Source organism: Gymnoscopelus microlampas (genome assembly GCF_963454915.1).
Source record: "Gymnoscopelus microlampas genome assembly, chromosome: 22".
In the NCBI taxonomy this organism is placed as follows: Eukaryota; Metazoa; Chordata; class Actinopteri; order Myctophiformes; family Myctophidae; genus Gymnoscopelus; species Gymnoscopelus microlampas.
In genome coordinates this window covers 28,979,367-29,001,821 of record NC_139959.1, presented here as the reverse complement: position 1 = coordinate 29,001,821, position 22,455 = coordinate 28,979,367, and the positions used below count along the sequence as shown (strand labels likewise).

Here is a 22,455-nt window from a genome sequence, read left to right as displayed (position 1 = left end):
TTTGAGATTGATCAAGCATTCAAAAACATGCTCTAAAACAGTGGTTTTCAACCCTTTTCATATCAAGGTCCATTATTTATTCGGCATTTGAGCCACGGACCACCATTTGATGACATTTAGACTCTCAGACCCAAGACTTAGAATATTTTGTTATCATTGGATACGATTTTGTTCACAATTCCATGCTGTATACCCTAGACCTCATTCAAATGATTAACAGAACATGAAGCATTCAGATGAGAATAGAAATGTTTGCATTTATTGCTGCAAATATTTGCCTGCTGTAATATTAACAATAGGTAACCCCTGGAGATATCTTCTGGTTGTATAGAGGCAAGCCTTTCAGAAGAGTAAGATTATTCCAAAACTAGAAAGGGGCCCTCTACAGTGTGCAGAGCTCTGACAGATCAGGTTGTCTGCCCAGGGCTGTGCAACATCACTTTTGCACTGCAGTATGTTAAGTATCCAAGAATGTGACAATTAGCAGGGATGATGTGTAGCACTGGGTGGGCGGGGGTAATGCACGCGTAAAAAAAACAAACAGAACAAACATATTTTGGAGTTGATGGATTGGAAAAACACCCAGGGACTGGGAGTGTCTTCCTTCATCTACTGGCGCCGTGCAAAAACACAGTTTGTCGCTAACTGCTCCAGCGGTTTGCGAGATTAGCCACGCACAGGCAGACACAGACACATAGCCACACAGAGAGCTAGTCTCAGCCACACAGAGAGCTAGTCTCAGCCACACAGAGGAACAGAGCTAGTCTCTAGTTGTTGTTTTTTAGCGCTGGTGGAGCTAATCATGTGGTCAATACAGCACTGAATGTAATGACCTATTAGCCAAAAGGCTAACCTTGCTATAAGACACCTACAACACATACTCTCGAACAGGGTTCCCCAAGTGGGGTCTGGGGCCCCCGGGGTCCTTGGGGGGGTCCCAGGGGTCACCAGCAAAATGAGGAACAGTTTAAAGGGATAGTTCACCTCCCCAAAACAAGTATGACCAAAGTCATAATAAAGCCGCATGTGGCAGGCTTTTTTGGCCCCAATCTTTTCATAGACCTGATTACTTGTTTTTTGGATTGCTTGTTTCTCTCGCCAAACCTGGCAACATTTAGCGTTGCAAATTAACGCTCGAATGTTTTTTATATAAGTGGTGGCAACATTTTGTGACACCACATGGGTCTTCCCAACAATAGCTAAGATTGAAGTCAGTGTGAACATGGGCAAATAATAACTTAATAGCCAAACTAGGTCTAATGAAGCACGCTAGCATTTAGGCTAACCATCCTGGCTGAAGCTGTCTCCCTTTCTCTCTCTCTCTGCTGTGTAACTCTGTGCGTTGCCTTGTTGTGATTTCTGTTCGTCCATGCTGGCCCCTAATATGGTGTGCTTCCGGGTGGTTCAACCTAACTTAACAATGAGGATCGTTCTGATTGGATCCCTTCCCAACTAGTCCCTCAAAAAGAGTAATTCTGATTGGATCTCTTCTCCATTCGTCCCGCCCTAACATTTTCGTCTCGTCTAATTCGTTGACTAACGTGTCCATTACATTTTCGTCTCCCCATTGGCTTAAAAGGGGAGCTTAAACGGGGGGAAGTGTGATGGACAGCCAGGACAGCCAATGAGACTTAGGTGTCGACACTTTTGACTCAGGTGTCGACACTTTTCACTCGGGTGTCGGAATAAGACCAGTGCTGTTTATAGAGCCGACGCTAGCGCATGCGGCTAAAAATTATATCGATAAGCACCCCATGGAGACTTGAATTCATGGATATCTTTTTGTTTTTGTTGCATTCATAAGCCAATAATATGATGACCAGTGGACCGGTAGGCAGCGGTTCCGTTAGGAGACACAAAGGAGACTGCCGGTCATGAACTTATTGGCTTAGGAATGCAACAAAAACTAAAAAACATATCCATGAATTCAAGTCTCCATGGGGTGACTAATCGATAGAAAAAAAGTCATTTTGGGGGTGAACTATCCCTTTAAACACGCAAGCCCCATGATATTTTTTGTCTCGTCTCTTCCTAGCACAAAATATTTTCAAATGGGTGTCCAGCGGCTACATACATGTACATTTTGGGGTACTTGACATGAAAACGTTTGAGAACCACTGCTGTAGAACATGCTTGTTTGCAAGACAATGTCAGACATGATGCAAACTCAGCCTTGCAAATGTCACGTGACATTAAGACAATTAAGAGGTGTTGTGTTCAGCTGGCTCTATTATGCTAAATAGCCTTTCTAAAGGCAACTATGAGTTATTGATGAGCTTTTTGAAAGACAGCACATTTGATACAGGATTGGAACAGCATCAAAGGCCTTCACTCGTCATTGATTTTCATTCATTCATTCACTACAAACTTACTATAAACTTTTTAAACGTATAGTTAATTTTTTTGTTGTTGCAGTGAACGTCGGTAAAGAAAAAAATAACTATGAAGGGGCACTGCAAAGCCAAGGCCATAGCAACTCTTGAGTCCTGCCAAGAGGAGATTATTCCTATTTGGCTATTCTAGTCTCTAATTTCCTGGCTTTTCCAGGCTGGCTAACAAACCGATACCATCAACAGAGGACAACTAGCCTCACAACATTGACCAACAACACAATGAGAGGCATTAGCGTCAAAGCAACCACAATAACAATTTAAAGTTCATTTGAGCTGGCAGTAGAGAATACAGTGATTTCACATAGGGACGACATGGTTTATCTTCCGAAGAAGGTATTTCTTGTCAACATTTAGTTCAATTACTAATTTACCATCCTAATCATGAATGTGTAACTTAACAAGCATCATAAGCATCTTTTTGAATTCTAACTCAAAAGACAGAAGAATCAATAGATGAGTGGGAATCAGAAGGTGTAACCGGTTCGACCCTCGGCTCGCCCATCTACATGTCGAAGTGTCCCTGGCCTGAGCAAGACACGTAACCCCTAACAGCTTCCCCGTGTGTGCTCATAAAAAGCCATCTGAGCAGCTGGGTGAAGCTGTAAAAGCAGGTCAAATTGCTGTTATAGCAATTTACCCTCCCTCTGGGCCCAGAAAAGACACCCCCTTCCCCTACTCTAAAACGGAATTACTGACCTCTTGACATAAGTGACAGCCGACAAGAGTTTGATGCAAAATCTGGAAATATCTAGGGCGTTCGGGTGGCACAGTGGTATAGTGCATGCTCACCTGTCAGCAGGGAGTGTTGGGTGGGAGGAGTACTCCCGGTGGGGGCTCCTCACTGGTAGGTGAGTCAGTAGGATAGTAGCCTCGGAAACCCAGACTTTTTGTTTTTGTTTCAAAAGAAAAAAAGTCTGGGCGAACGGTGCAGGAACGATGGTCTTAGGACCTTGTTAACTCCTAACCAACCAGAGTGCAGAGGGGCGTCGCTCTAAATTTGGTGACGCCAGCGTGCTCCATGCACAGACCGGGGGGGGGGGGGGAGGGGGGGAGGGGAGGGGAGGCGGGGACATAGATTGGTGAAGCAATCGGAGGACGCGCACTGCTCCGGGCGCCTGGGTTTGGATCCGCCCTTCGAGACCATGGATTGCTCTCGTTCTCTCAGTCTAGTAGGATAGTGACAACACACAAATGTGTGCGGGGAGGAATGAATTGACACAACGACTAAATTGGGGAGAAAAAGGGGTACAAAATAAAAATATATTTTTTAATGGAAAATGAAATTAATCCCTGTTATATTATTGCGATATGAAGATTGGTTCATAGTTCTTATATTATCTCCTTCGAGAATCAATATGGCCAATAGGGTTAAGGATTTTAACAGAACACATTCATCTTCTACCCCATCAGCCAAAAGGCAATGAATCACTACCCCAAACACCTGTCTTGACCTCTTTAGTTCTCTAAGCTCTCCCTACTTCATCGCAGTGGTTCTCAACCTGTGGGTCGGGACCCCCAGGGGGGGGGGGGGGGTCCCTAGATGACAGTAAAGTGACCTTTACTGTCATAAAGAACTATTAAGACCTTTTTTAATAGTTACCAAAAAAAATAAAACAATTAAAAAAGACCATTACTGCATCAAAGTAATCAACAATAAAAACTGGTCAAACCTTGGCCAAATTGTCAATTAATATAAGAAAGAGGCAAATAATAAATACATACTGTAGCTGAAATACAAGCTTGTAGATCAGCTACAGTATTTTCACAATATTAATCTATATAACCGAGTCAAACTAAATGTAATGCCTCAACTCCTACAATTTTAAGTCCTAGTCAGGGTCGGGGGATCCCAGTTCAAATAGGATTATTTTGGGGGGGGGTCGAGGCCTGAAAAGGTTGAGAACCACTGATCTAACGGACATACAGGGAGGTAAACAATTTATCCCATGACGCCCACACCCACAATGGAACGTCAGATAACCCTCTGCATGTTCTCGACAGGCCACAACAACTCTCACACTGCCGCTCCACACAGCTCGCCGCATCCTCGCGGCTCTTTGGAGAGAACATTCTAGAACCCAGCTGAGAACCGCAGTGAGGCCTTTTGCACCCAGCATTCTGCACTGCCTCGCGCTAAGCAAATGTTTTTGAATGGGCAGGAGAGGTGGGAGCAAAGTGGTGCTGTCAAATCCACGTGCTACCAGCCTGGTCTCTCGGTCAAGGTAAACACAATTACCCACCGTTGGTTCAATTGTGTGTGTGTGTGTGTGTGTGTGTGTGTGTGTGTGTGTGTGTGTGTGTGTGTGTGTGTGTGTGTGTGTGTGTGTAAAGGAACAGAAAAGAAAATCCCTTTCCATTCCCCTTATATAATATGATGATGATTATGAAGCTAATTCTGATATCCACACTCATTCAGGATGGCAGCAAAGTTAACTCATTCTCCCACACTCCATTTTCTAATCTAGATAGATCGGTGACAAGTCATAATTCTCACCCCTTGTTTAACTGAACAAGACCTCCAGACTACAGAGAGATTACCGTTTTATGGGAGAGAACACACACACACACACACACACACACACACACACACACACACACACACACACACACACACACACACACACACACAAACACACACACACCTTGGACAGTTGTCCAATGGTAATTCAGTTGGTGACTAAGCAAGAAGAAACTAGATTCCGATCCAATGACTTTCCAGCAGTGTTAATTTTGTTGACCAAGGCTAAAATACTAAAATACTAAAATACTAAAAGACTAAAAGACTAAGATTTAGATATTTAGTCGACTAAGACTAGACTAAGACTAAACAATTTCAGAAGACTAAAATAGGACTAAAACGAAATTTTGTGTTTCTCAAAGGACTAAGACTAAATCAGAATTTGCTGTCAAAATTAACACAGCTTTCCAGTCATTAGCTCACTATTGTAACTTTTTTTCTTTTAGGATACGGACGAAGGTCTAACGATGTGTACGTGAACCCGTTCAGTCATCCTCCATCCAGGTGTTCTGGGGTCGGCCCTCTTCATTCATCAGTGGAGCCCCAGAGTGTGATCTCTGGGCTGTGTTAGGGGATTTCATGGATAACTTTCACTGCTTGATCCAGCTGCAGAGGGAGTAAGAGGCTTGCAGCCTGGCTAAGCCCTGTGGTAATCACAGGGAAAGTCACTATGTCCTTGTACGGTGGAGCTCTTTAAAGTACAGTGCAGAGTGGTACGGCTTAAATACACAGAACGCCGCATGTCATGGGCCGTATGTTTCTGTGAGAAGAGAGCAAATGTGAAATAATGATCGTTGTCGTCTTTCTCCCTATGGGCGGCCGCATGCACGCGCACGCACACTCACAAAGAGCCACTGGTTAGCTGGGCGGGAAACAGCTCCTGTACACCACAGGTAATCATTATCTTAAATGACTCTGGTTAAATCCAACGTGGTCAAATCCTCTTTTAGACCTGGCGGCAGGCTAAAGCTGGGAGTCCTGCTTCTAATTCAGGCCAGGTGCTGCTTTTTGACTCTCAGTCTCTACCGTGTGTGTGTGTGTGTTAATGGCGGGAAGGATGTCTATGACTAAGAGAGGAATTTATTTAAATGATAGATCAGACATCACATACTGTATTATCCATGTGCTAGGTCTTGTGTTGCCAAAAAGTGACCCGGTAATGGAGTTAAAAACCAATAGAAATCAGTCATTAAGGAATGTAGGATATTCAGTGACCTGCAGTTGACCTTTCCTAGACTAATCTGAAGTGTTGATTTAGTGATAATTGAACTCTGAGAGTTCATTTATTTAACACTTGTACAAGTTGTACTGTGTATGAGGTGCCTGCTGTTCCAAATCCCTGTCGGAGATACCAAATGCCACATGCAGAGGAAAACTTTCCATACAGTATAGGAGGATTATTGAAATAAAAAAATAGAATATTAGAATATAAATTAGAATTAATAAGACATATCCTATTTTACATAATGCAACTTGACATGTGAATTGCTGTGCATGCAACTGTACATTAACGTTTATGTATAAACTATTCAAAGTAGTTGTGCATGTGTGTTTGTATGTTTGACAGCACCATGTGGAACAGTCCCAGGACACATGGTCCAGATTCATTTACAGAATCAGGGATAAGACCAGGGATTAGCCTACAGTATGTGCACATTACTCCTAGAGGCATAACACCCGGACGTATTGCTTTTTTCAAGGTTCATATAGTCTAACTGAGAACAGACGATAGCATCCACTAGAACAGTGGTTTCCAAACAGGGACGGATTATCTCTTTGTGGTGCCCGGTGCTATGATCCAATTCGGTAACAGCGGGTGCTTCCGTCACATCTCATTGTTTTACAGCTTCTTCAGGAGCTATTCAACATTTCGGCGCTCTTTCCGCGATAGTAGAGTAATGTTTGAAAACCACTGCTCTAGAACATGATTTGTAGATGTGAAGGCGATGCCACTCTCACCTAATGAGTTTATAAGCAAGTTATCCCATTTAGACCTGAAGCCGATTCTAAGAACGCCTTCTAAATCCTAACAGTTTTCTGAAAAACGTATGTGTTGTGATTTCGGCTGACCAACCATATGGTCCCTAAGCGTCTCCCTCTAACTAAGGGTGGTGAGGGAGGTTTCTGTTGAGTCGCGTGCGCGGAGAACAAGATGCCACCAGGCAGTATCACACGACAAGCTCTGAAGTTTAATACATACTTAGAGACTAGGGGGGTATTTCGTCCCGATTTTTTTTTTTTGCAATAATAATAATGCAAAAACAGAAGTATTTGTTTGCATTTGCTTCCCCCCCCCCATATATTTTCATAAGATTTTTTTCCCCCCTTATATATTCATAATAAAAAAGTGCCATATATTGTATCGTATCGATATCGTGAGCCCAATATCGTGTATCGTATCGTGAAATCGGCACACCCCTATTAGAGACTATATACTGTATTGGACAGTGGACACATGACATGACCAGATGATATGAAAACAAGGACAAGAACAGAATGGATAAGAATAGAACATGCATCTCATATCATTGTGCACACACGTCAGTCTCTCTGATAAAGTAACTGATGGTCATCGTATCACAGATATCAATATGCTTACTTAGATGAGTGATTCACCACATGTACGTGTACTGGGTCAAGCAGATAAAGGTCATAAATCATGACAGTATGATACTACAGTATATATTTAGCAACATCTAAAATGACACAGATGCTGTCCCGGATTGAAGAGGTTATTATAAGCAATTTTTGGCACAGGTTACATTTAACAATTAGGCAATAGACCAGCTGTCTGTAAGAGAGTCTTTCTGTGTGTGTCTGTGATGGCCACAGGTGATGGCCACACAAAGTCGGTAAAACATGGTGGACATTTGTCTTTTTTGGTTTATTAATTTAGTTTATATTTATTTTCAGCACTACATACTACAAACATAAAGGAATACACACATAACCGGTTAAACTACACACAGTTTATTGCTGTTTGAAATGAAAGTTACTATTCCCCGTTGTGTTAAGAGAGGTCGGATCACCCACTATATATTGTTTCCCTCAGGTCTCATTTTGGTTAGGTTTGTCATGCTGTGCAGTTGAGGTCTGTTCCGTTTGTCCTCAATTGTTTTGGGCCTAGAATTATTAATTGTTTAAAAAAAAATACATTTTAAAGATACCCTACAAGACAGTGTCTGAGTTTGTGTTTCTGTCCGTTTGTCTGGAGCCAATATCTCAAAATTATTGACTGATCAGCACTTCCATTAAATGTCTTGTGTAGACTGCCAGTATGCTACAAAAGTACATCCAAGCGCCCCCCCCCACGTTTTATTTTTCTAAATAACTAGCTTTAATTTTATAATGGAAGTCAATGGGGCTCAGAATGGGCTGAAACATTGCCCTAATTAGGAGTCATACAGTACATGATATGTCATAGACGGCTGGCGTTGCAGGCTGGCAATATTAAATCCAAGATCCACATTGGAGCCACGCCGTTCTCAGTCCGGGACTCCAGGCTCAAACTATCTAGTCATCTTTTGTTAAACCTTTTCTTATTAAAAAAGCCGACTCAAACTCCCTCTCATCAGTTGAGAAATGCTGAGGAAACAATGTACAGTACATTGTTGACGACCACATGACGTCAACACTTGGAGCATTCGTACCTGGACCGAGATGGGAGCCTAAGTGGAAGAGAGCAGAGCAAATAGGTAGAAGTGATAATAAGAGGATGAGAGTAGAATATATTACGTGTGTGTGTGTGTGTGTGTGTGTGTGTGTGTGTGTGTGTGTGTGTGTGTGTGTGTGTGTGTGTGTGTGTGTGTGTGTGTGTGCGTGTGTCTGTGTGCGCGCGCACATGTGTTTCCAGGTGGTGTATAATAATGGATGAAAGCAATTATGCCCCTGTAGCATGCAACTGCCTTTTATTCCACCATTTAAGTCTCACAATGTTTCCAACAGAAGACAACTGCACCACGTCAGACTTCTTCTCTATTTGTGACACCTAAGTTAATCCTTAGTTCTTTCTTATTTATAATAATGCACAAAGACAGGCTAATCAGTCTTTGTGTACACCTACTGTATGCATTTTTATTAACCTTCCGCAGCTGTTGCTATAGTTGCATAAAGGGGAGGCCGAGGTTGCGCTGTGAGCAGTGAGGCGAGTAGTATTCCTGCTGATGTAATGTACAGTAAGTGTTCTTTGGGGACTGTTATAGACCTTTCCTGGGTTGAGACCGTGAACTGCCCCGTCTGAAATGAATGTCTGAAGTCGGCTGCTGTCTCATCAGATAATACTGTACCATGTCAAATCACACACAGAGCTATAAAGAGCTTTTAGCCTCAATGTTTTTGCCAAGGAAGAGCACTCACTCCCTACAGGTACTTGAAAAAGTTCACATTAATTGCTATGGAAATGTTTAACTTAGGGATGTCCGATATTATCGGCCTCCCGATATTATCGGCCGATATTAGCATAAAAATTGATATCGGGAAAATATCGGTATCGGTTTTTGGAAAAAAAAAAAATGTTTTTTTTTGTTGTTTTTTTTGCTTTATAAAGAAGTTACAGGAGTTCTTACTGTATATGGTGTGTGTGATATGAAATTTGAGCTTACCCTAATCACAATAATCCCCGCATATATCGGTATCGGTTGATATCGGTATCGGTAATTAAGAGTTGGACAATATCGGTATATCGGTTATCGGTAAAAAAGCCAATATCGGACAACCCTAGTTTAACTGTGTTAGTGCTCCTGGCTTTGATAATCACAAAACTTAGACCAGAGCAGTTTTCAAATGTTTACAGTCATAGATCTTGATTCTTTTGCAAGGAGTCACCAGTTTAATCCCATCTCAACGTGAAGCCTTGATCTGAACTGGTCTTTATAATAACAGTTAAAAGTCTAATTGAACATTGTGAGGCTAAACCAGTTGACAAATCAATGTCAAATCAAGCACAATGCAACAGTTGTCCTGTGTACACTCACCTGAACAGCTGGTGTTAGACACGGAGACGCCAAACAACTAACACAGTATGCTAAAGTCTGGAGAGACTCTGAGACCTGAGGAACGGTTCCAAATTCAACTAGATAAACCAGATAAAAGTCCAACCAAAACACACCTTTAGTGGTGCTTGAAAGAGCTCTATGATTTCAATATCTCACAATAATCAAACGTACCTGCACCCTGTCCCTAACAAAGAGAAACATTTTGAACTATATATTCAAAATTCTGTACAAAGTTAACTAAATTATGTTGTTTTGTAAGTATACATTTATTTTTTTGCCAATTAGCAGCAGTATTTGATCAACACATAAATGACTGATATGGAGTCTCACCTTTCAGTCCATTTATCACGCAGGGCAAATAAAGGCATAGTATGTGTTAAAATGTAATACTGTATCTATTGTATGCTTTTTTTCCCTCATCCTTTGTCTGAAGTCACTGTTTTATAGCAGTCAAAGTGCTTTCTGAAATGAATCCATCAATATTAGCTCCTCAGTCCTCAAGGCCAATGCAATGACGGTGATTGACTAGGCATTGGGCAATTATTTGGGGGCAATTTACAGTGGACAAGTGGCCCACCATGCAACATGCATGTGAACACAGTATACAAAGTCAAACGTCTCTTGGCAGCAAATTGTTCTTATGTAGTTAACCCATTCAATCCGGGAACGCATCTACTGTATGTCCTTTTAGATTTTAGCTATAGCCATTATTTTATACTTTGGCTATTCAAAAATAGCAGATATACAAGCTCATAGCGCGTTAACGTGCTATGAGCTTGTAGAACTGCTATTTTTGAAAAATCGTGACATTTTGTGGAAATCTTTGAACATATTTTTTAACTCAAATCTTTGCTTCTGGGGGTCCCTGGAACAATATAGTTTTGGATTGAATGGTTTAAAGCAGTAATTAAGAGAAAAATACTGTCAGCTGAAAGGTTGTTACATCCATCACTGCCTTCATCTATTGTACTGTGAATGCCACCATACAAAACCTACGTATATATATTTATTAAACTTGACCCGAGTTGGCTCTGTACTTGGTCCGATCTCTTTCCCTTCTACATCAAATCTCTTCGCTGAAAATATCTGATCTACAAGCTCACAGCGTGTCAGAACATGTGAGCTTGTAGATCAGCTATTTTCGGCCAATGTTCCCCCCAGAAGAGGTTTGCTAGGGTTCAAGTAGTTAACTACTGTAGGCAGTATGGTGCATCGAAGCTACTGAACTAAAGTGGCTGGTTCACTGTTTACATTACAGAATCAAGGATAGGCTGCATGCCACGTCTGAAACAATACAATGGTGATATAGTGCCAATAACCTTGATAACTACAAGCTTTATGTACAATACAATGACTCTCTATCTTATGGGGGGCAGCAAATGTTTGGAAATAGCACAAATAGCCGAAGTACAACCTCACTCCTGATTCATATAATCTGATGATGATTAGGCAACTCTGCAATATTAATAAACGTTTCAATACTTGCACCCAAGTTACCATGCTAGTCTATTTGTCAATCAAATTAGTGGCAACTAATGGGAGGGAAGGAGAGAGGGATAAGATGTGACAATAGTTTGCGTAATTGCTGATGTATGAATGCAGGTGTATGTGATGTTGAAAACTGTGTGTGTGTGTGTGTGTCACACACACAGACAAACAGGTACAACGGGGTACAATTGGTACAACGGGTATTGCATAAACAGATGGGGAATGCATTCCCAACTTGCATCGTTACGTAGTACAGGCAGTCAGGCACCCGTCTAGTTGATGTTAATCTCAGCAGACATTTCCTCCTGTCTCCACCACAAGGTAGGACTGAGCAATATGGACAAAATAAATCAAATATTTGACCGAATACCTCGATGTTGATATTGTGATGGTAATATCGTATTTTCTTATTTGAAAATAGCCAATCTACAAGCTCACAACACCGCATTGTTGTGAGGCGTTGTGAGCTTGTAGTCGATGGGCTATTTTTGAAGAAATGTTAAGTATGGAAGTCAAGTGATTAAAACTAGGAAATGACATCACTTATACCATATCACAATATTAAGACTACCATAATCCCAGACAATATCCAGTCTCATCAATATATCGATATTTTATCGATGTCTTGCACAGATCTTACTCAGATTTCCCATTGTCTGTCTCAACTATGAAAACACTTCATGGAATCCGAGTGCCCGTCCTCCCATTAGAAACAAACCAGCACTACCTGGAACTAATTAATCACCTGGTCCAGCGTGGGTGTGCTAATGTCTAGGACAAGCATCGCCTCACTATGGTAATAAATGGCCAGGCCGTCCTATTTATAACCACTAATCTCTACACCCTGACAACTCTGTAAGCTGGCTTGTGCTAGGCAAGTTAACCTACGGTTCACTGTACGTGAGAGAGAGAGACACAGAGAGAGAGAGAGAGAGAGAGCGAGAGAGAGAGAGAGAGCGAGAGAGAGCAAGAGAGAGAGAGGTGTGGAGTCAATCAATCAAAAATCACTCCCATCAGACCCTAGAATCTCTAGGCTAACGTCAATAGAAACATAAGAAAAAATCTCAATTTAGGAGCTAGATATTTAAGTAGCAGTAGAAGATATATTTTCCTACAGTATGTTTACGTCCAATCTTCAGTCTATTCATAGAAAACAAATGAATTTGAACTGTTCTGGTTAGTTGAGCCAACTTGATTTGATAAATACACAAATAAACACTGACGCACAGGTACACAACAGACTTACAGAACACTAGCCATGGTTCACTTTACGCGAGTACAATTTCACTCCACAGTAAAAGCCAAATTAAACAGATGCCTACCCTCTTCAGTTGACCTAAAGTGTAGAAAACAATACCAAAGTAGAATCAAAATCCCTCTGATAGTTTTAGGTCAGAAAGAAAAGTATAGCAGAAAACGATACAGGACTATGCTGAATTCCTGCTTCCAACAGTTCTCCTACTATTTCACTGAAGCCTCATTTATACTCCGGCGTACAACAGCATCAAAATAAGGGATTTTCAGGGAGGTTTTCAGGTCTGATGGGAGTGAACTGTAGAGAGTGAACAGTTTTCCAGTTGACAATCCCTTATTTACGGCGAGTGACGTGGTCGTACAGTTGACTTCAGCCATGACAAGCAGCCACAACTTACCCTTTGGTCGAGAGGTTTCCCCCAGTTGCTCCGTGCCCTGACTGCCCTCCATGACCTCCATGCCTGGGAGCAGGGCAGAGAGGGGGGTTCGAAGGGGTGGGGGACGCTAGGCAGTAGTAGTCCTTTGACAACTCGGCTGTCAGCAGGGGGGCGCAGCCGGTACAAGACAAGAAGGGTCTCCAAATTGAAGCGCCACTGCTAGTGATGTACGCAAGTCAGCAGGGATGCTGCCCATACTGAGTGTGTGTGTGTGTGTGTGTGTGTGTGTGAGAGTGTTTGAGGATCAGCTATTTCTGTGATGGTGCGTGTTGTGTGTGTGTGTGTGTGTGTGTGTGTGTGTGTGTGTGTGTGTGTGTGTGTGTGTGTGTGTGAGTGAGTGTGTGGGCGTGTGTGTGTGTGTGTCACTACTCACTACTAGTGAGGACAGTGTCAGCAGCATCATCAGCCACGCATCACAAAGCACCCTCGCCCTCCCGTGGCGTGCACAGTGCACACACACACACACACACACACACACACAGACCCCCCCTCCCTCCCTGCACTTTCTGAGCTTCTCATCCCGGATGAGTACTGGGTGTAAACACCCTCATACAGTGTACGCACACGCTCACTCACACGCCCACACACACACACAGAAAGGGGAGGAGCAAAGAAAGCCGTTATAAAGTAGAGGGACACAGCTGTAAGGGGAGAGTGGATGAGAGAGAGATACAGTACTGTACGTAGATACACTAGCAGATATTACATACATAGTTGGCACTTCTATTGCTGTATATTGTTGACATTGTTGTTTTTATTGATTGGTTGTTTTATTGCTTGTTTTTAACATATCTGTGCAGCACTTTGTAACATTGTTTAGAAAAGCACTATAGAAATACATTCATTATCATTATCATTATCATTACTTAAGGCATGAAAATAACAGGAACAACAGTAGGCTACAAACAGAGAGGGGGGGAAGTGAGATTGTGGTAAAGAGAAGTAATTAGTGTCAAAGAAAGATAAACAGAAATAAAGAAATATATGCATAAATTAGGGAAAGAGAAAAGGGAACAGAGATGAGAGAAAAAGAAAAGAAGAGAGAGAGAAAGAGACAACAAGAAAGAAAGACGCAAACAACATTAGTCATTCATTCCCTCACGTGTGTTCCATTCTAGCTGCAGTGTACATAAATGACCACCAGGCCGTCGGAGGGGAAAGTCGATAATTACTCATTATTTTTAGGAAGGCCTTCAGGAATGCTGAATCGGTGAGCGATCGTTCACCTCAGGGTCACGTATGGGATGAATGGTAAATCAATCAGAGCGCCACAGTATGGCTGCAGGTGCAGGAGGTATGGGTTGGGAAAAAATATGGACGAAGGGAAATGTGACGTCACCCATTGATTTCTAGAGACCCGTTTTTAAGCCACTTTTTCACCAAAAGCTATCGGCCCTGCATGATTTTTAAATTGCAGTCTTCTGTTATTGGAATTCCAGCTTTCGCGCAATGAATTGTGCAGCCCTTAAACTGTAGGCTACCAGGTTATGAATATTTTCATCCCAGTTCATCAACTACAACACTTAAGTTGCCACACTTGAAATGAGTGGAAATCTACCTAGTAACAACTATAGATGGAGACAGATGTTCTGTGTGACCGGAGCAAGACGACACCAAAAGGTGAAGTCCAGCCCTAGCCCCAGCTCCGGGGGGCAGACAGACTACACAAACCCATAGGCCAGCCATTAGCCCCAAAGGGCAGGCTTTAGCCAGTGTAATAGCTTGGCATCCAGCAGCGCTACCTCCTCTGTCATGGCTGCCCATTAATCTGAGCGTCTAAGAGCATGTGAAATGGGCGGTAATCACTTAACCAGATTAGGCTAATCCTGGCCTTTTTATAAAACACAGTGGAGGAGGCTAAGGACCAGTGGTGGAAAGTAACTAAGTAAATGTACTCAAGTACTGCACTTAAGTACAATTTACTTGAGTATTTCAAATTTTCAGTACTTTCACTTCTACTCCACTACATCTCAGAGGTAAATATTGTACTTTTACCCCACTACAATTATTTGAGAACTTTAGTTACTAGTTACTTTTCAGATATAAATTATGATATTATGAAACATACATTAACCACTTTAGCCCTATTTTATACATAGACTATTTGAAAATAGCAGATCTACAAGCTCACAACGCGTCGCACCGCGACACGTTGTGAGCTTGTAGATCGTCTATTTTCAAACATTTTAGTACTTTTACCTTTGGTACTTTAAGTACATGTTGATGCCAATACGTTTGTACTTTTACTCAAGTAAATTTAGAATTCTGGACTTATACTTGTAACAGAGTACTTCTAAGTTCTATATTGCAGTATTGATACTTTTACTTAAGTAAAGAAGTTGAGTACTTTTTCCACCACTGCTAAGGACCCAACGTAGCAGGAGGAACTTCTGTACAGCTGCTATGCAGGCTACATAGACGTCATTCACCGGGGGGAGTCACAATAGCGCTCTGTCATTCAAGGGAGGATGATCGGCCTGTTATCACATCAATGCTTGATAATGAAACTTTCAACAAGCACAGTACAAGCCATTGTTTTGGCTCCTTGACCTGTATTAATGCTTGGCAACCAAATGTCTATGTAGTTCTAGGGAGGAGCAGCTGGCAGCTTATGTATTTTGATAATAATATAACAAATATTTTACAAACTATAACTTTAACAAATTCCCACGACTGAGATGTATATAGGTTTAGTTTTTACGTTTATTAATTACCTATTGTATTACATATTTTACTTTATTGGCTGCTGTACCACTACCAACGTTTGGCAAAATCCTGGAGGATTAATATGGTTTTATAAAATATATGTTATGAGAGAAGGTTAAGTGACTGCTGAATATGGAATGGCAGATGTGTCTAAGTGGTGCTGAAATAAAGGGTATCATATCATTATAAAGAAGGATCCATGTTCGATGTCCAATAGTGCATGGTGTGTGTGTGTGTGTGTGTGTGTGTGTGTGTGTGTGTGTGTGTGTGTGTGTGTGTGTGTGTGTGTGTGTGTGTGTGTGTGTGTGTGTGTGTGTGTGTGTGTGTGTGTGTGTGTGTGTGTGTGTGTGTGTGTGTGTGTGTGTGTGTGAGACTGTGTGTGTGTGTGCGTGTGTGTTTGGCTGGCACTTAGTGAAGTCCCAAAGCCTTTAAACCCTTCAGGTAAACAACGCTGTCCGTTATGCAACATACAGTAAAGGGTGGGCGGGGCGGTTAGCGTAGCGTGGTGTCTGTGGGGTCGAGGCTATGTGGAAGTGTCAAGTGTGTGAGGAACCGGAGGAAATGTTGATGTGTGTGAGCGTGTGCGTGTGTGTCAAAAGTGTGTTGGGGGTGCGTCAAGATCATGAGAGTGAGTGAGAGTGAGAGTGAGAGTGAGAGTGAGAGAGAGAGAGAGAGAGAAACTAAATTACATACAACTACTGTTATTCCTTGCCGGTCCCTGGCATGTCACAAAGTGGCCCCCGGATTGAATTCAACAGACATGTGTGTGAACTCGTGGGTTCATCAACCCCAGAGTCATCTAGTTCTCATTACGTGAGCTGGAATTGGGAAACCAAATATAGTAGCATTGTTCAGTACGTTAAGTAGTAATTTCACACAGTCCTACAAGCGTTTGAATAACACACATTCAATAATGGAAGATTCCATTGTCAGTCGTGTGAAACAATGTCAGAATGAAGCCATTATGTTGCTAGGCGATTGTCGAGTAACCTGTGCTCAGTTGTAAACAACTCCTTGTTCCTTGGACTACTAATTTCCACACATAGACAAACAAATGCAGAACACATAATGTTCTGTGACAAACGCACACACACACACACACACACACACACACACACACACACACACACACACACACACACACACACACACACACACACACACAAGTCCACCCTTCTCCAGATGGTGTCACTGTCTCACCCACTTGTCACAATAAATAAGTAATGACTTGCAGGCATGCACACACAGTCTGTAATCTCAAGATCTTAACCAGTGCTTATGCTAAACATATCGCCCTTACCACAACCTCCATATTTCCCTACTTGTGACCCTGACTTAAACAATCTCTATAACCATAAAAATGACATGGGGACCAGAAGAATTTCTCCACAAGGTACATTTTGACTCAAACTATCCTGGACTATCCTGTGGAGAATGTGTCCCCCCCACAAGGATAGAAATACATGATTCCCACACTTTGCTGCGTGTGCCTGTATGAGTGAGTGACAAATAAAACCTCAAACCACACACATCACCCCACTCAGGGTACATGATGCAAACGAAATGCCACTTGGGTGCATGCCATGTTGTGCGCTGTCAAATAGCCACGCCGCTCTGTGCACAATGCATTACACTGTGACACAGCTTATAGATTGACTATTTTTGGTGCACAACGATGGCATGCAACTAACTATAAATCAGGCTTAAGAATTTTACGTTTCTTCATAGTTGTACCATTATACTTTAATCTAGTTGCCAGACCAGGTAGGGCCTTGACTTACTTAACTTATTCCAGTAGGCTCCTAGATGGAGCATAGGGCCGCCATCGCCTCACTCTAGGTAGGGCCTAATGTCACCAATTTGATTTAATGAAGACGATGGTGCAGCAAGTTACTTTGATCCTCCGTGACTAATTCAGGATAATGCATCCTATGATTGTGTTGACGAGAGGAACACTGTATCCTAACTAATCACATTTGAAAGGCTGTCACGAAATGCCTCCTTTTAAGTATCTTAAGTGCCAGGTGGATGGAGTTGGCCACCACCACAACAACAACAAAATGAAAGTTACTATAGCACTGAACATGGTTCTTTGGCTCATATTGTTTTTTGGTGCTATACACAGGGTTATCTTAAATGTGCTGTTAGAATGGAGTGAGATAGTAGATTTTTCACTTTTCCCAAATTTAGGCTGTTTATTAACATTTTCACTACGGGATTTGTACTCGCAGTCGCGGTCCCATAGCCCGGACTGATGGCAATGCTGCTGTGTTAGTATGGGATCTGTATTCGCGGTCCCATAGCCTGGACGGACGGTGGGTGGAAATGTGGGTATGGACTAGTATATCTATTGCAACAATAATCACTTAAGACAGTTGTTCCCGACTCCAATTCAATGTGTGGTCTAGAGACAGAAAAGAAAGTAACTAGTAACTAGTAACTACATACAAACCAAGCAGTGGTTTCTTAATAACCAACATCAGTTACTAATACCCCAACAAACCATTTAGATTAATACCCTTATAAGCCCAAAACAATAATATCTAAAGCCTAACATTTGACATGACCGTTAGATTACCCATAGATGTGGTATTTAGCCAAGCAGTTTAAACATTAAAGTCAAGCAATAGCCATGGGATTTGCTGTGCACCTTCATTCATGCTCCCCAAACACACACAAAGTAAGACTTGACAAACAGTGTACGTTCCCAGCGTACACGGGGAGTACTGTTACACAAGCCGCAGTTCATTAGTTGATCCAACAACCTTTCAGTGGAGACACAGAGAATAAGGGAGGGAGAGTTCATTTCCCACATCACAAGCCAATCAAACGATGGAGCGGGTAAACAATTAGCAAGGAAACAACAAACATGACTTCATGTTTTCCTAACGACACATGCTAAATGTCTCTTATCCACTACTAAGCCACAGATGAAAACCTGTGGATAAAAAGGCTGTGTGCAAACAACCTCTGCACCACAATTAAGCAGCCGTTTGATAGCCGTGTCAGTAGTTGTGGTTGCCCCAGAAACACACTTTAACATCACTTTGTCAGAATCATTTAACAAGCAAAATGTCATAGCTTTATTGTCAAGGAAGGTCTAGTTTGCTTAGCTTGTAAAAAATGGTCAAAGGATGAAGCATAGTGAGACTCAAAACAACCCATGTGTGTGCATGTGTGTATCTTTTTATTTAATTTCTTTACATATTTGTGGGGCTTTTCTGCCAGTACAGTGAAGCGTGACAGGAAACGGGGAGAGACACGCAGCAAAAGTCGTCAGCCCCACATTAGAGCCTATATGTGGTATGCGCCTTAACCACTAGGCCAACGGCGCCCCTGTGTATCTAACCTAGAGGAAACACATGTGACCCTTCAGTGCCTCACTCACATCCAAACTGCAGTGAGAGCGAGAATAAAGATAGAAAAGGCCAGAAAGTTACAAAAATAGACCAAAAAGAGGCAAAGACTGTGTGTGTGTGTGTGTGTGTGTGTGTGTGTGTGTGTGTGTGTGTGTGTGTGTGTGTGTGTGTGTGTGTGTGTGTGTGTGTGTGTGTGTGCGTGCGTGTGTGCGTGCGTGCACACGCAGCTTATCAGTCAAACCACAATGACAGCTGCAGGGGAGGAGCTAAGCTGCTATGATATAGGAATATGAATTAGCAAATAAGACTTAAATTAGGAGTTAAAGCACTTCTATAGGGAAGAAAAATAACTCTCGTTCAGCTATTGAAGAGTTGGGACGTTAAAACGGATAACTGTGCAACCGGTTAGTCAACATCATTATTTGGTTAATTCACTTTTTCTTCTTTTATTACCGGCGTAGCCTAAGGCTGAAACACAGCTACTTTATGATGACTTGGCCTGTCACAATTATTACACAATCACCTGATTATTTGAGCCCATTCATCTGTATAATAACTGGATGAAACAGAAATGTCATATTTCCATTATTATTCTCATGTCATCCATGCTCTTTTAACCACTTTCAGTCCCAACTAAACAAAACAAAATTAGCAGTTCTACAGGCTCACAACACGTTGTGATGAGACGTGTTGTGAGCTTGTGTAGATAGTCTATTTTCACTATTTAAAAGTATAAGATTATGAATGGTACCAGTCATTATTAGCCATGTACATTTCAGTAATAGGCTTTTATGTTATTTGTCATATCTGCCATGTGCAATTTTTGTTCACAAAGTCTACAAGGAAAACAGAAATGTCATGTTTATTTATACAGTATGCTCCGATGTGCAATGCCAAAAACACAATTAAATCATTAACCACAATTATTTGCATGACAATTAATCATCAACTAAAATGTCATGATCGTGACAGCCCGATTGATGATCTAACTTTGTGTCATTAACTTTGATCTAACTTTGTGTCATCAACTTTGTGTCATCAACACCACTGATTGAAGCTGCCAGTCTATGTAATGACACGCTATTGTTATGTAACTTTCTGGTCAATCAATGCCGTCCAGATGTTTGTGGTAAAAGCAACATGATCGACTGCGGACAAGTTTCTTTCAGCTGATGTGTGACTTTCTCTTTATAATATTGCTGCTCAATTCGAGAGGTGACTGTTGACTCTTGATGGCACGTGGTATTGTGGTGGGAGGTACAGTAGGTCAGTGGTTCTCAACCAGTGGTCCGGGGACCACCAGTGGTCCTTGAGGGGGTTCCAGGTGGTCCCCAGCTAAATGATGGAGAGTTGGAAACCAAATGGACCCCTACAGATCTTTAACTCTTGAGAGAGTAAAATTAAACCAAATGGACCCTTACAGGTCCATTTGGTTTAATTTTACGCTCTCAAGAGTTAAATTATTGTTAATCTGCATTACTTAATTAAAGAATTGTTATTTTGATCAACGCTTGCCTGTCATCTCTCCTATGGTACCACATCAATACAGCATGGAATTGTGGACAAAATCTCATCCAACAAATATTCTAACTTTTGGGTCTGAGAGGCTAAATATCCGATTAAATAATGGACCTTGATATGAGAAAGGTGGTTGAACACCGCTGCTGTAGGTGACTCATCGAAACCGTTTCCTCCGACGATGCTAACCGGCGGCAGCATGTCCGCCTCGATCATTTGACGGACTCTTTGTGTAATTCCTTTGAACGTGCGCCCGTCACATGTTCCCGCTGCCCCTCGCATGAAGGATGTCGGTGTCATTTGTTGCCTTTTGCCGGCTTGGCACGTGCACCGGTGCATGTCCTTTGGGAAAATAAATCATATCCTCTTCCTCTCTTCATTCCCTTCATAACAAGTCTCTCCTAGCCTTCCTCTTGCACCCCCCACGCCCCCAACCTGTAAACAGCCCACTACTCTCAGTCAAGGGGACGGCTAGTGTGGCGATGCACTCCGACTGACCCCGCGATGGAATTCCGCAAGTGCGTCTGCGCATGGTGCACGTCGTGTGTGTTTGTGTGATAGACAGAGGATGTCAGTCCATTGTGTACGCTTGTAGGTCATTGTTGGGGTAACGCTAATGGCTAATACTCAGTCCATTTCACTTGCTGCGGGTCTTTTACACACCTGACTCCACCACCAGTCTAGAGCACAACCAGCAACTTTTGGATGTCAGAGAGTGTCCTATCAATTGTCATACAAATAATTGTGAATTTCATTGTGTTTTTGGCATTCAACATTGGAACATAAATAAAAATTACATTCATGTTTGCCTTTTATGCGTTGTAAACAAAACATGCACAGGGCGGTTATGACAAAAATGTAAATAAAGCCTATTTCTGAAATATATTAAGAAATGACCGGTGTCATGATTTATGACCTTTATCTGCTTGACCCAGTACACAGGAATCACTTACAGGATCTACGTAAGCATATCCGTGATACGATGACCATCAGCTACGTTAACAGAGAGACACGTCTGTGCACAACGATATGAGATGCATGTTCTATTCTATCCATTCTGTCCTTGTTTTCATATGTTCTGGTCACGTCATGAGTCCACTGTCCAATACTGTATATATATTCTCCAACGTGTAGTGTGATACTGTTGTCATCTTGTTCAACTGAAACTCAACTGAAACATCACTCACCACCCTTAGTTAGATGGAGACTCATAGGGGACCACATGGTTGGTCAACCAAAATCACAACAACCGGTACAATAATCAAAATAAATGATGCACAATGACCAAAGCAGGCTAATGATTTTATACTACACAACTTGTGAGCTTGTCAATCTGCTATTTTCACTATTTTTGAAAATGTGTAAAAATATATGAACCTTTTTTGCTTTTCTTTGTCTTAAATGCCTGAAAAACGGACACCAGGTTGAAAGTGGTTAAAATAAAAAAGTAAAAGTAAGGTGGAAATAATGATGGAAATATGACATTTCTGTTAATTTCATCCAACTGTTTTTATACAGATGAATGGAAACGATTATGCGATTAGCTTAAATAATTGTGATATGCCTACATTCTCCACAGTTATGTTGTCTCCCTCGATCTACCGATGGGCCTCACTCCAGATGGAATAACATGGACATACTGTTTTACAGGGCGCGCAGGCTGCCCTCAGTAAAAGACAAACACGCTGCTGAAGTGTTGAGCAACACAGCTGGGTCAGGACACAGACTCACGCTGAGGCTATCTAATCTAAATAACCTTAGACAAAGCCTCCCAGCTTCACTTCTCAG

General features: G+C 41.9%; 1 protein-coding gene across 5 annotated transcripts in view; it reads right to left on the bottom strand.

The window, feature by feature from the left end:
• The window catches only part of slc12a7b (solute carrier family 12 member 7b), an 89,496-nt gene that overhangs the window by 39,431 nt on the left and 27,610 nt on the right, over positions 1-22,455 (bottom strand). The window lies entirely within an intron of this gene.